General features: G+C 41.6%; 1 protein-coding gene across 3 annotated transcripts in view; it reads right to left on the reverse strand.

Annotated features, from left to right (window-relative positions):
• Positions 1–13,379, reverse strand: part of frmpd3 (FERM and PDZ domain containing 3) — an 89,696-nt gene extending 76,317 nt beyond the window's left edge. The window contains exon 1 of one of the 3 annotated variants that reach the window (XM_085175497.1): positions 12,617–13,379. The gene's annotated coding sequence lies outside the window, so the exon portion shown is untranslated. The remainder of the gene's footprint in view (positions 1–12,616) is intronic. The other 2 variants (XM_085175492.1, XM_085175520.1) reach the window with 2 other exon arrangements.
• Between the last annotated feature and the right edge of the window lie 1,368 nt (positions 13,380–14,747).

The raw sequence follows: 14,747 nt of genomic DNA on the forward strand, positions 1-14,747 counted from the left end.
AATCAGTCTGATTCAAACAGAATCTGACATAGTAGCATCCAAGTACAAATCTGAGCTTTTTGTTGGAGCCGTAGCTCATGTTTGTACATAGACATGCTGTGTTGACAGCAGAATCTAGCAGGGCTTTATGCAAGAAAGCATCATGATCTACAGGGGAATTACACCGCCTGCCTGCCGCGACTACGTTAGCAGAATATTAAATGCACATTGTTGCTTTCTCTGCACGTTAATGGATTACCTACGAATACATACATGTTTGCAGAGAACGAATATGGCATTATTAGGTGCAATGTAATATCGGAGGAGGGATGGCACAAAATCTTTTTCTACAACTGATTTAAAGAATTATAAACATGGAAAAAGGCAGTTAAATTACAATCTTGTCAAACTGTGGTTATCAAAAATTTGGAACTGGATCAGATTTTCTGCTAACTTAACTGAAGAAATGTTGCTAATTATTGTATTTAACGAGCTGTGAAGTGCGTGGAAAGGTTGCTAGTCTATCACAGGGCTGACAAAGAGCTACACTAACATCCACACCTATGACCAATTTAGAATCGCCAATTAACCTAGCATGCATGCATTGGAAATGATAGGCACATTAAGAATAGCCTTTCTATCTTGACTTTATCTAAACTTTATCTGTTACACTGCACACTGTAGCAGTTTGCAATGTTTCAGATAAGGCTTCCATAAAATTAGTTCCTGTAAAATAAAAAAATAGATTTTTTTTCCCGTGTGAACTTCCTTTTTAAGGAATAATTTAAAATTTTGGTAATGTACACATGCAAACTTACCTACACACACACATGTATGCACACACACACCTGTGAGCACTGATAGTATGTCAAAGTGTTTCATTTTCAGACCTTTGAAGTGTGAATCCCTGTATTATGAGGAAAGGTTTTATCTTTGGCTTGCACCGCTTCAGGGAGGGAGCAGAACACACTTCAAAGAACCTCGCAAATCTCCACAGAAAGACAATAACAGAAGATTGAGATGAATCCTCAGAAATGTTTACTCCAACAAATCGCAAGTATCAGGAGAGTTCCTCTTAGTTTTAACCTCTCATTAGATATTTTCTTGAGAAGGAACAGTGTTTCGTTTGCAGTAGGTGTAATGTGATTGGAACAGTGAGAGGAGCTTTTCAGCATTTTATCTGTACCGCTATAATCAAAACAGATAACATCCATCCATTTTACATCTAACCAAAGTTAGGTTGTGGTTGCAGCAGGTTAAGTAATATTTCAGGTGTCCTTCTAGTTCAATCTGTGGGCTCCAGAGGTGTTCACTGCTCAGATGAGATTATAAAACCTCAAATGCAACTGGCTCCTCTAACCTCTCACTGTTTCTTTCACTATCATGCTCATAAGAAATCTAAACCAACTGCTTCATCTTCCATCTCCACTTCCTTATTTGCTCAGCTGTACTGACAAGCCACCTGCTGGTCTGTCTCGCTTCATCTTATCTTTACTTGTGAACAAAATCCTGAGATACGATGACCTCAGATCAAGATGCTGCTGGTTAACAAAGTTTCCTAGTCTCCGAGTCCGCTCGAGTCTGAGTGACATAAATTGAATCAATCAATTAATCCAGCAGTGAGCAGGATTGTGTGTTATTTGTGTTTCCACAGATTCGTCCGCAGAGACGTTACATTACAACGCAGCAACTCTGCATGTGGACTTCAAGAGAACAAGACATCAAGAGCAGTCAGGAATGAGTACTCGGCCATGCTGTCTCCAGCTGTCTGTGCCCAATTCCGCAATGGAGGCTCCATACCATCTGCTTCACACTCTGCTGCAAAGTGCCCCAGCGTGTGCTGAAGGTCATGTTATGATGAAACCAGTGGAACCATGTCAACTACAAAAAAGCAGAGGCGCAATTCTGAGGCTCCCTAAACAGACAGCGAGACGATGGGCAAACCCGATAGTCCAACACGGGTTAAAAATGACATTTGACTTTGCGCCACAGATCACACACCTGTTGGTAACGCCAGGCTTACTCTGTGTGGTTTGTAAGCATTACTGCACTTCCAAAAGAAGAAGAAGCTAGCTCAGCAGCACAATATTGTCAGAACACAGTGGTGAGGTTGGGGTCAAACACAGTTTTTGCTACAAATGACTGTCAAACAGCAGATGCAAGCAAAAAAAAAATGCAAATGTGAAAAGTAATCGTCTGTGATCTCACATGGAGCAGCAGTACAGTTAGCACAGGCTTCCTCTAACAAAATGCAGTTTTGTATGCAGCTGAATACTCCGGTGTTATGTTTGGTTCTCCTTTCTTTCTTTTCTTTCTGCTTCTTGACTCGATTGATTACTTCAAGCTTGTCTGTAATCACGATGGGAAAACCTGCATCACTGCGTAGAATGAGAAACAAATCATTTCTGGATGGTTGGGGAGAATTATAAAAATCCTCTGCTCACACGCTAGCATACTGTAGTTACTCTGGCCTCCATTTTGTGACTGTTATGAGGTGGATTTTTTTTTTTTTGCGATTCCTAGTTCTGCACTAAATCAGTGATTTGATGATCTGTTGTACTCTTTTACATAAATGGTTCAATTTTGTCAATAAACAGGTGGTTGCAGTGTTAAAAATAAAACAACTATGAGCTGTGAGACCCCCCCGATCATCATCCCTCTTTTTGTTGTTTATATAACGGATCCTGTGTCTGTGCGATCTCCTGATCTCAAATCTCCATCTTACGAGCAACTGTGAGGCTTCCAATTTGCAGCAATGGCAGCAGACGTGGAAATCTCGCGCTTTTCTTAAGACTTCTAGAGATTTATTAAAAGTGGTGCTTTGTGAAAGAGGCAGCAGGTCCACTGCAGGCTGTGATTTAGAAAAATCTTGGAGAGCTGCATTCTCTGCTGATGTGAAGGTTCCACTTCACAGAGCTATATCTGGTTTAAGAGTGACGCAGTTCTTTTCAGGCAGCTTGTTAGGAAATGCCCCACATTTGGAGCCGATCATGATTAGCAACCCAGAGTTTCTACCTGTGGGACAATTAAAATACCAGAAGAGGCTTCTTGAGACTTGAACTATGCATAAAGTGGGGCAGGGCTCAAGTTGCTGTCTGTGGAAGCTGTTCATGCATTTGTAGTACTTTTTAAAACCTCATCTAAGAATGCTGGAAATGTGCTGTCAAAATGTACGTTCTAACAGTTTTAGATCTCAGCAGTGAAAAACGAGCACCATCCATCATCTGTGACGCCACATACTTTTGTGCATCTTTTGTCCCATCTCTGTTTGTCAGACTCGATGAACAGATTTCATTAAAAAAATATATTGATCCAACTTCTGTCACTTTTACTAAAATTATATGTTAAAAGAGTAATTCCTCTATTCAAATAATACAAAAAAACTTGTACTGCACTCATTTCTTGATATTTTGTTAGGAAAATGGTAATTTCCAATTTATTCAAGCACGTGCGCACTTACATGGAAATACAGTATAGAAGGCAAAAGCAGAGTTTATACAATTCCAAGCTTCAACGTCAATATTTGGTATGACCACCTTTACTCTTCAACATAGCAACACTCTTAGGAAAACTTATAATTTCTGTAAGTAGTGTTCAAACAAAGTTCTCTGGGCTTGTTCAAGGACATTCAAACCTCTTTTTATGTATGTTGGATACCTTTTGTTTTGTCCTCTGACAAGATGATGATCCCACACTTTGGGAGGAGAGAAGAGGAGAGGCATTCCTCTGTGTGCTTTTCTGTTGTTTTACATCATTGGTGGTGTGTATGGGTTCATTGCCATGCTGAAAAATGGCTTTGTTTCCAATCAGATGCGTTCAGATGGTATTGCATGGTGGGTCAAAATCTAAAGGTACTTTTCTGCTTTCTAAATTCACTAATTTTGACAAGATCTCCAACACCACTGGCTGAAATATGGCCCCAAACCATGACAGAGCCTCCACCGTGTTTTACAACAGCTGCTGTTGATCTGCTCTCCTGACCTCTTCTGTGACAATGATTTGAACCAGAAAGTTCAAAGCTGGATTTATCGGTCCGTAAGACCTGTTGCCACTAACACCTGTTCAGCTGCTCGGTGTTTCTCTTCTTTAAGAATGACTTCTTGACAGCCACTGAGCCCTTTTCTCATTGTTAGTGAGGAGTACAATGGCCAGATGTAACTCTGTCAGGTCTTTTGCTGAATTCGTTCCTGTTTCTTAAGAATATCATTTTAGATTCCACTGATGAAATGGGAACAAAAGATGTGCTTTTGTGTCTAAAGATACAATTTAAAGTTGATGATTTGCCAAGTTGTCTGTTACTGTATGGGCAGATATGACACCGTGTCATATACGAACAAAAGAAAACATGAAATGAATTGAAAAAACAAAGACTAAAGAAAAACATTTTTAAAAAAGGAAAAAAAACCTTCCAAATGCCGGGAAGGTATTATGCAAGACTAGTATAAAAATGAGAAGAAAGCATGGCTCCTACTGAGCAAGATATAAAGAAATGAGGGGTGGTTGAAGACTTTTTGCACAGCACTGTGTATAATACACATATCAGTGACTGTGAAAACATGCATTATGACAGTTTTAGTGCTTACAGTAAAGGTTTAGATAATAGTTAGATTTTTTGTTTTACTTACTTATTCATGTAAATGTTTGAACCTTTGCTTGTGCAGATCAGCTCTTTTACAAATTAAAAAATGTAAAACTGCAGCCATTTGAAGCTTGCATAATCAACACTGTTGTTCCACGTGTTTTCTAGTATTTCGACAGTGTAGACGCACGTGTAAACAAGATTTCATGAATAGAAAGGAACAACACAACAGGACCTGGGAAGTGGGAGAGGTGAGAGATGGGGTTGAAAGAGAGACGCAGGGACAGCATCAGTAAAATCCATTAAATCCTTTTGAAATATTGAGTAAATACGTCTGTTTTCTACACATGTGGACATGGACTGTAGATGATGATAAAAAAAGGCCCTGATGGCTCTTCAGTTTAGGCTCCCTCAATGATCCGCTCATTCCTCAGCAGTGTTGGTCAAGTTAATTGAAAAAAGTAATCAGCAACTAATTACTGATTACTTCCCCCAAAAGTAATCCCGTTACTTTACTGATTACTTATTTTCAAAAGTAATTAATTACTTAGTTACTTAGTACTTTTTAAAAACACGATTTACAACCTGAATAGGTGATAAAGCGATAGATCTTTCAGCCCAATTCTACTTTTCCTGCCTAATCCATCATACAAAGTGTAATCAAATGGAAACGTCTCTTTTTAAAACTTTTAAACTTTTAAAACTTTATGGAATCAAACTTAAAGTAAGGTCAGTACTTCCACGCTTTAAACGCTGCACGCTCATACTCTCTCCTGCACTCGATATATTATCCATTGTTGATCTGCACACAGCTGTCGTCACGAACGTCGCACTCGCTTACGTCACTGTCATGAGACATTCTCGCAAAAAAATCACGGTCTTAGTAACGCAGTAACGCAGCGTTCCTACAGGAAAGTAACGGTAATCTAATTACCGTTTTTGCAATAGTAATCCCTTACTTTACTCGTTACATGAAAAAAGTAATCGGATTTCAGTAACTGCCCATCTCTGTTCCTCAGTGATCATATCGCCACCTTCCCTCTGCTCACAACATCTCCCATGGCTAATTTTCTAAAAGTGACCTCACTTGCAGAATCGAGTTTTTATAGTAAACAAATGACACTAAACACTTAAAATCCTTGTTTTTCTGCCCGCTAAAAAATGAAAACCTCTGAAAAAGCAAACCTGCAAGAAACACTGCAGTCATCTGTTTTCTTTGTAAACCCTGCAGGAAGACACAGAGACACAGAGAGTGGACTAGATGGGAAATTTGTGACGCCCAACCATGAAATGCTATGGATATTTTAATGCTGCCTTTGGCACGCTATGGTGACAGAAAAAGGAACGTGACGCCACAGTTAAAAAAGTAATTAACTTTATGGCCCCTGGCTATGTTTGTACCCTGCAAAACAACAACTGCAACAACAAGAAAAAATCTTCAACATGATCCTACCAATGATGATTATATTTTGACTTGTGCGAATGTGTATATGTGTGTGTAAAGGATGCAAAATTATATTATGTTTGAGAGAATGCAAATGTCCTCAAAGGCTGCACATATCTCCAATGATGATTCATGACCCTGAGCATATTCAGCATACTGCTGGTACAGTGCTACAGATTTGAATCCTCCATTTCTGGCTTGAAAGCTCTTGCATTAGTTAGAGTTAATTCTCTGAGTTTATACAGTGGGGCAAAAAAGTATTTAGTCAGCCACCGATTGTGCAAGTTCCCCCACTTAAAATGATGACAGAGGTCAGTAATTTGCACCAGAGGTACACTTCAACTGTGAGAGACAGAATGTGAAAAAAAAATCCATGAATTCACATGGTAGGATTTGTAAAGAATTTATTCGTAAATCAGGGTGAAAAATAAGTATTTGGTCACCTCAAACAAGGAAAATCCCTGGCTCTCACAGACCTGTAACGTCTTCTGTAAGAAGCTTTTCTGTCCCCCACTCGTTACCTGTATGAATGGCACCTGTTTGACCTCATCATCTGTATAAAAGACACCTGTCCACAGCCTCAACCAGTCAGACTCCAAACTCCGCCATGGCCAAGACCAAAGAGCTTTCGAAGGACACCAGGAAAAGAATTGTAGACCTGCACCAGACTGGGAAGAGTGAATCTACAATAGGCAAGCAGCTTGGTGTGAAAAAATCAACTGTGGGAGCAATCATCAGAAAATGGAAGACATACAAGACCACTGATAATCTCCCTCGATCTGGGGCTCCACGCAAGATCTCATCCCGTGGGGTCAAAATGATCATGAGAACGGTGAGCAAAGATCCCAGAACCACACGGGGGGACCTGGTGAATGACCTGCAGAGAGCTGGGACCAAAGTAACAAAGGTCACCATCAGTAACACACTACAACGGCAGGGAATCAAATCCCGCAGTGCCAGACGTGTTCCGCTGCTGAAGCCAGTGCATGTCCAGGCCCGTCTGAAGTTTGCCAGAGAGCACATGGATGATACAGCAGAGGATTGGGAGAATGTCATGTGGTCAGATGAAACCAAAGTAGAACTTTTTGGTATAAACTCAACTCGTCGTGTTTGGAGGAAGAAGAATACTGAGTTGCATCCCAAGAACACCATACCTACTGTGAAGCATGGGGGTGGAAACATCATGCTATGGGGCTGTTTTTCTGCCAAGGGGACAGGACGACTGATCCGTGTTAAGGACAGAATGAATGGGGCCAAGTATCGTGAGATTTTGAGCCAAAACCTCCTTCCATCAGTGAGAACTTTGAAGATGAAACGAGGCTGGGTCTTCCAACATGACAATGATCCAAAACACACCGCCCGGGCAACAAAGGAGTGGCTCCGTAAGAAGCATTTGAAAGTCCTGGAGTGGCCTAGCCAGTCTCCAGACCTCAACCCCATAGAAAATCTGTGGCGGGAGTTGAAAGTCCGTGTTGCTCGGCGACAGCCCCAAAACATCACTGCTCTTGAGAAGATCTGCATGGAGGAATGGGCCAAAATACCAGCTACTGTGTGTGCAAACCTGGTAAAGACCTATAGTAAACGTTTGACCTCTGTTATTGACAACAAAGGTTATGTTACAAAGTATTGAGTTGTATTTTTGTTATTGACCAAATACTTATTTTCCACCCTGATTTACGAATAAATTCTTTACAAATCCTACCATGTGAATTCATGGATTTTTTTTTTCACATTCTGTCTCTCACAGTTGAAGTGTACCTCTGGTGCAAATTACTGACCTCTGTCATTATTTTAAGTGGGGGAACTTGCACAATCGGTGGCTGACTAAATACTTTTTTGCCCCACTGTATGTTAATTTTTTATATGCTATTTTCCACACCGTATGCTAACGGTAAAAGTGATGCGGTATGTTTGGCTACGAAATGTACAAAATGAAGGGCGAGGTCAGAGTGAATTACAACGACAAAAGGAAATTAGTCATTTCAGAAGTGCCACAAAATGTCATATGGTCATGTTCAAGTGATTGAGCCCAGAAATGGTTGTGGTAATTATGACGGGAGCAAAGGAGGAAATAAGGTGCCATTGTTGTACAGCTGCAAAGCCAGAGCATGGGGATGGAGGGTTGAGGTGGATGGGTGACTCAGCAAAAAACACAATTTTAACAAGATATACAACTGCTCATTTCCTGTTTCACACAGTCAGCAAAAGGGATCTAAAAGCTTCTTATTGTTATAGACCCAACAAGTTCTCCGACTAAATGGCATCATTTATTTCTGCTATCTGAAATGACCCCATTAAAGGATACATTAGGGTGCGGGAGAGGTGACTCGGAGCTTGGAGTACGAGACTTTTTAAAAATGTTTTTTACTTGCTATCGTTTATTTTCACTCCCTCCTTAGTTAAGTTGAACCACAGAGTTAAGAGTTAAACTCCACTCAAACCTTTCACATATCAAACATGCACTCACCAGTTTGCATGCTCACTTATGCTGCTTAATTGTAAACAAAAATAAGAGTGGGTTTTGTAGGTTGCAACTACAGCTTGCACAAGGAGGCGTTGTTTAAATACATAAATTCTACCTTGCATACACTGAATTTTTTACTGACAAATGGTTAAAATTGCTCTTCTTCCTCCCACATTGATGAATATGCCTTTAACAAAGATATACTCAAGCTTATTTACAGAATACAGTATGTCTTCTACCACAGAAACTTTTTTCTTAAGCTGCGTCCACACATATGGTTTTGAAGCTGACAGCTGGTCACTTTTCCAGGCATTACAAGCTCTGGTATGCCTACTGTAGATAGCCCTCTAATATATTTACTACCAGGTAATGTGTCAATCAACAATAGCCTGCATTCTTGTTTATAGGCACTTCAAGTCCTCACTCTAAAGTTGGGAAAGGTTAAGGATCTGCCCACTTTGTATCTGTCTTGGTTATTTCACCTGTAATTACTTGAAGTCACCCAGTGTCGCTGACTTTCTAGGTCCTCTGATCACCACACCAGTGCCAGTGTGGATGGAGCTTCAGTGTTTGTGCAGCATAGACCTCCCAAAAGAGTTTTCACTCTTGTGCAAATTGCCTGTTGGGCTATGATTGACTTTCTAAAGCAACATTTTCCTCTACCCTTTAGTTACCAAGTGTTTTGATGGAAGACATTTTTATCACCATCACTGTGACAACTTTCCAGAGGTGTCAAAATTCTGTGTTTTGGCATCTAATAGGCCTTCACACCCAGGGATGTTTTTCTCAAACTGGACTTGCTGGATAATCTTCATGTCTCATTAGACGGGTACTCGAAGTAATGTATCCCAACCAATAAAAAACTGTGGTGATTTGAAAGCAGGTTAATAGTGAGTCCACAGGTTAAGAGAAGCATGGTTCTGAGGTGGAGGGCTGACCATATGGACACAGACATATTATAATCCAGTGTTCAAAGTCTGCTTTATTTTTATGTATGCTGCACATGCTTCCTTTTCCCAATTGATAGTTTGGGATCCTGGCCAAGTTAAGCAATGACTTCACACTGCACTGCTCTTCTGCAAAGCAATAGCAGGATTCTCAGAAATCTGCTGGCACAAAAGACCAATTAATATGCATGTTGTTACTCAGATATTTATTACCACAGTAACATTGCCAGTTTATTAATGTTTTTCTGTCTTGTGTGGGTCTGAGGCCTCCAGTTTGGCCAAACTGGCCCTGAGATACAGCACCAGAACAGAACAGCTGGTTGTCAAGGGTGACAGTAACAAACCATTGCAGATAGATAGATAGATAGATAGATATTTACCACCCACCTGCAACATTGTTGCGGATCAAGCACACCACCCGTGGCAACAGTACTCTCAATGGCATCAGCCACCCCCAGCAGGGCATTGCACAAAAACTGCTCAGAAACGGCTTGTACATGATAAACAGCCTAAGGCCTTCACCTAGTCTGCAGACTCCCCACTTCCAATCTGATGAAGCATCAGCAGGATACAGGCTGGAACAAGTCCAGTCCACAGAGACCCCACAAGTTACCCACAGATGGCATACCCTCAGAATCTCGGTCGATGATGTCTCAACTGGTCAGAGCTATTTTGGTGAGTTTAGAGGCCTAAACTTGCCCTGATGGTTGATATTGCAGCTGGATGTCAATAAAATCAATTCAATGGTACTGATCGGCAAATCCCAACATTACAGGAAAGACAGGGATAGTTTATCTCAACAAGACTGTAATAGCTCCATATTTTTGATCTCTGGAATACCCGCTGTACAATGTCATTCTTTTTTTTTAACCACATTTGATTGCAATAAAAATATAAAACATCCCTACCCTTATCCTTTAATTCCACTCTACATTGTTGCTTTGAAGTCCTGCAGAGCTTTGAAAACTGGACAGAAATCATTGTGCCTGACAAGACTGTAGATAGGCATCACTGCTTAGATTTAAAATCAAAGCAGCTGGTGCAAGTGTGCCTATTCATGTGCATCTCTGGAGTGCCCACGTGTCTTGCAACAGAGCTATCCACTTGTGCTCAACTATCAGGGTAAAATGTTCATGAGACTGAAATAATGCATGTTGTTTCCACTCATTTAAATACCCTCTACTGTAATTGGTGTAATCGGTAGGTTTTATCTAGTGCCAAGTCTGTTAACTGTGCTTTTATGTGCCTCTTCAGAACTGCCAGCCTGTGCCAGCTAGTTCTCCTTACATGAAGCTGATTGGATTTTGAAAGCATGTCCAGGCTGCGTGTTTGTCAGTGGTGGGCCTCTTACTCGGGATCTCTCAATGAGCCATATTATGAGAGGTTGATAAGTTTGTGCACTTGGGCAATGGCTGCATCGCAAGTTTTGTTAATTTGCTGTAGTCGATAACCTTGGGGCTGTATTGCTTCCTCTAATGACTAAGCAGAACTTGGCAGATAAGATGACATAGCAGCTGCATATGAAAGCGCAATGTACAACAAGATCATATAAAATATTACTGGGCTTTAATGTGGCTTTAAATCATGTTTTATACATTCATAAAACATGTTTTTTTCTGAAGTAAAATTTACCTGATAAACTGTGGTCTACACCAGCGATTCTTGTTTACTGCCATACAATCAACCTACGCATATATTTTCCGCAAAAGCACACCTAATCAACCTCAGACATCCACTCTATCAAACCCCAGTCTAACCAGACTCTGAGTGAGCTGAGTGGCATTTAGATGGATGTTGCAGTGTGGCTTTTAAAAACAACCTTTAAATCAGCCACCGTCCATTCTTAAACACGCCGCATAATGGAAAATATTGATATTTCTTGGCACATGTTGAATGTACAGCTCTAGAATTAATCATGGCGTTGAAGCAAGTGTTTTCTCCACATCTGACTGGCTTCCCTCAATGCTCTCATTCTCTCTATTTGCTCCTACCCACTGTCTCTATAGCCTGCCTAGTCAAATGATGAGATCAGAGATGCCTGGTCATCTAAGTAATGGATTTCTTTCTGTTGATTCCTCCTGGGTCCATGGCCCTGCGTTCAGTGATGTATGCTCCATGCAACGGTACCGGACAGCTCATCTCTTTCAGCCACAGGCACCTCTGCATAAGCACATTCACCCAGAGCCAATCTCTGAAATGCACTTTGAGGCTGTTGCTGCCCCCTGGTCTTTGATATACACAGAAAAATAAAGGCATTGTAACCATTTTAAAGTCCTGTAATGAGTGTTAGAGGTGAGTTCAGGGGAAAGATCCTTCATTAGCAGAGGTTGTAAACTGACCTTTTCCCTGGTCTGCAGGGGATGCCACCACCATTTCATCTTTCGTATTAATAGTTGTGATTGTTCAGTTTCACTTGCGTCCTCTGTGTTAACCTCACACGGCTTCAACATGTGTTTGTTGCAGTTTCACCGTTCTTCCTGTGTTCATACCCAAACTTCTACCCTCATCTGTGCCATACTCGTACCCAGGGGCCAGTCCCGCTCTGCAAGTCGGCATCATTTCTTCAAAGTCCTGTGTGGCATTTTTGGCGTCATTTCTTCAACATGAGCACTTTCGGCTACCCTGCCACACTGCGAAATACAGCCTTTAGACTGTAATTGAAAAACTGTCCAAATGTGGAGTGTGGGATGAATATATGAATTACAAATGAAGCAGTAGGAGAAAAAAAAAACAAAGCAAAATGGTCCCCCCCCTCCCAGCCCCAAAGCAGCACAAGCCCACAGTATATGACAGTCATATAAATTATACCAAATGTCATGGACTTTCAATCACTTGTTCTGTTTTGCTTTTTCTTCACCGTTCCTGCTACCTCTCTGTTGTTTCCTCTTCATTCCCACTGACATTCCTCAGATGGATATCAGACCATGTCCTCCAGGAGACATATTCCATTATTATGCTGCCACAGTGCTCATCCACAGACCCATCTCCCTTCTAATCAATGGCCATGCAGCACAGCAGGCACACACAAACAAAACAGATACAAACCTTTAGTAAATAACCAAACCAACAGTTGAACACTGATGAGGATGAAAAAAAACCAATGACATATTCTATATCTCAGACATATTGCCGATTCCTTCACATCTGCGTAGATCAATATAGATGGAAATCCAACAGAGTAGCCCCAGCTGTGCACCTCTTACCTGGTGTCTCTGTGGTGGTCCTCCTCTCAAGCTGTGCTTGTTGAAGACCCTCGCGTTACACAGCCATGCCCTCCTATATGGGCATACATCTGTGGGACAGATCAGAGCTCTGCTGTCTCTGTCGGCATGGAGAGGAGGAGGGAGCAAGGATCAGAGAGTCCTCCCAGCCGGCAGCCCCATCTAGCGCATCTCCTTGTGTCTCCCGCTCTCCCGGGTCATTCCAGCCAGCCCCTCAGCAACCGCAGAGCCAGGGAGTGAACGCGGGGGGATGGGAGGTGCTTAGAGGACTGAAACGGACATGGAACAGCGAGCAGAGCACCTCCTCCTCCTACATGTCTGACTGCAGCCAGTGGACATGCTGCAGCTGGAGTCTCTGTCCGGTTCCTGTTTGCTTCCAGTGCATGTGAGTGTGTGCGTTTCTGTGCATTTGCGCATCAGTGCCGGCTCATGTCTGTGCTGTGTGTGTGGGGGGGGGAAAAAAGAGTCTGCCTACTGCCTCACTGTTAATGCTGCTGGTGGCACCGAGATGAGATGCTGAGGCAGTGTGAGCGAGGAAGAGAGAGAGAGAGAGAGAGAGAGAGAGAGAGAGGAGGAAGAGGTGCATGTGGGAACAGGGGAGGGACAATGGCAAGGGAGACTATTTGAAAGGTCCTCTTGCTCCGTCTATTAATATCAATCAATCAGAGATGCATGGCTGTGTTAATGACTCACTTGAACCTGCACGTGTGCGTGTGTGTGTGAGACGTGCAACAAAAGGGAAGAAAACAAAGGACAAATATATTTACATGAAATTAGGAGGTTCCCTGTTTGTGTTCTGTGTAGCTTTCATGTGTTTTAGTGTGCTTAAAATTGCTTCCTGAGAAGTTTACAACCAGGCATCTACACACACAAAGGTACAGAGTAAATGCACATATATATTAAAATAAATGCACATAAAAAAAGGTACACCTAAATAGAAGCTCAGTATCTCTTCAGGCTATCACTATATCAACAAGACCTAAGAACCTACAGCCTTAAAAGGCTACCTGCCTCCCCAATGCCCAGGTGAATGATATATCACAGCTCAACACTCTGGAGAGAAGAAGAGAGGTGAAGAGAGGGGAGGAATAAAAATAAAATCCCCTGCAGTGAGACACCCCTCCGAAAAGAACTAAAAGGCAGGTGGGCCGTTTGATTAGAGAGAGGAAAGGGAAGGAAGTGGAACGAAAATAAGACAGACAAGAGGTGAAATGTTGAGGCTCAATTTCACCCACAGTGTTTTGTTCTCTGGGCATGCTGTCTGCTATGCTTTGACTGCCTAAAGAATTAAAGAGTGAGGCAGTAGGAGATAAAATGAAGAAGAATGGAGATCTGGCGATAGGATGAAAGGCCTTTGAAATTGACAGTGAGAGACAGTAGCGGTTTTTGATACGGGCGACACGGGCGGCCTGCTCGGTGCTGAAGTCAAAGTAAACTGTATTGTCTGTATTGTCATCTCCGCTACACAGTCCAGTATATAGAGAGACGAGACGACGAGGCTCCAGTTACAGCAGTGCAAGTAAACAAACAATAAATATAAGAAGAGTAAGAAAATAAATATACATTTTAGGACTCAGGGTAAAGGGATCTATAACAATTTAAATTTTATAATTTACAGTTTGCTGATTTAAAGTCTCACACACAACCCATCGAAAGGGGAGGGAGACCCGCTGCTTCCAAGTAGAGCACATTTCATTCATAATGATGTAAATCCAAGTCCATTATCTCTTCATGATTTGAATCCTGGGTTGTGTGAAATCCCAGAAATGCACCTTAGACAAAGTGAATCTGTGAACTAAGGTGTAGGTGTGTTAGGTTATGTTGTGGTGATCCTCGAGTTGGGGGATTTGTGTTCATACTGGAGTGCAAAATTAAAACCAAGATGGACAAGAAAAGTTCAAAGCCATCAGGTGCTCAGTTTAGAAAAATGAGAAAAGAAGAGAAGGAGAAATGAGCAAAAGATACAGGTAAACAGATGTGTCATTGGATAATGGCAGGTCATCCTGAAACAATCAGAATCAGAATACTTCATTAATCCCTAAGGAAATAATGTGGATTACAGTTGCTCCAAAAAGAAATTGTAAAAATAGTAACAGTAACAGACTAAACTCCA

The sequence above is a fragment of the Neolamprologus multifasciatus genome, chromosome 2, assembly GCF_963576455.1.
Source record: "Neolamprologus multifasciatus chromosome 2, fNeoMul1.2, whole genome shotgun sequence".
Lineage (NCBI taxonomy): Eukaryota > Metazoa > Chordata > Actinopteri > Cichliformes > Cichlidae > Neolamprologus > Neolamprologus multifasciatus.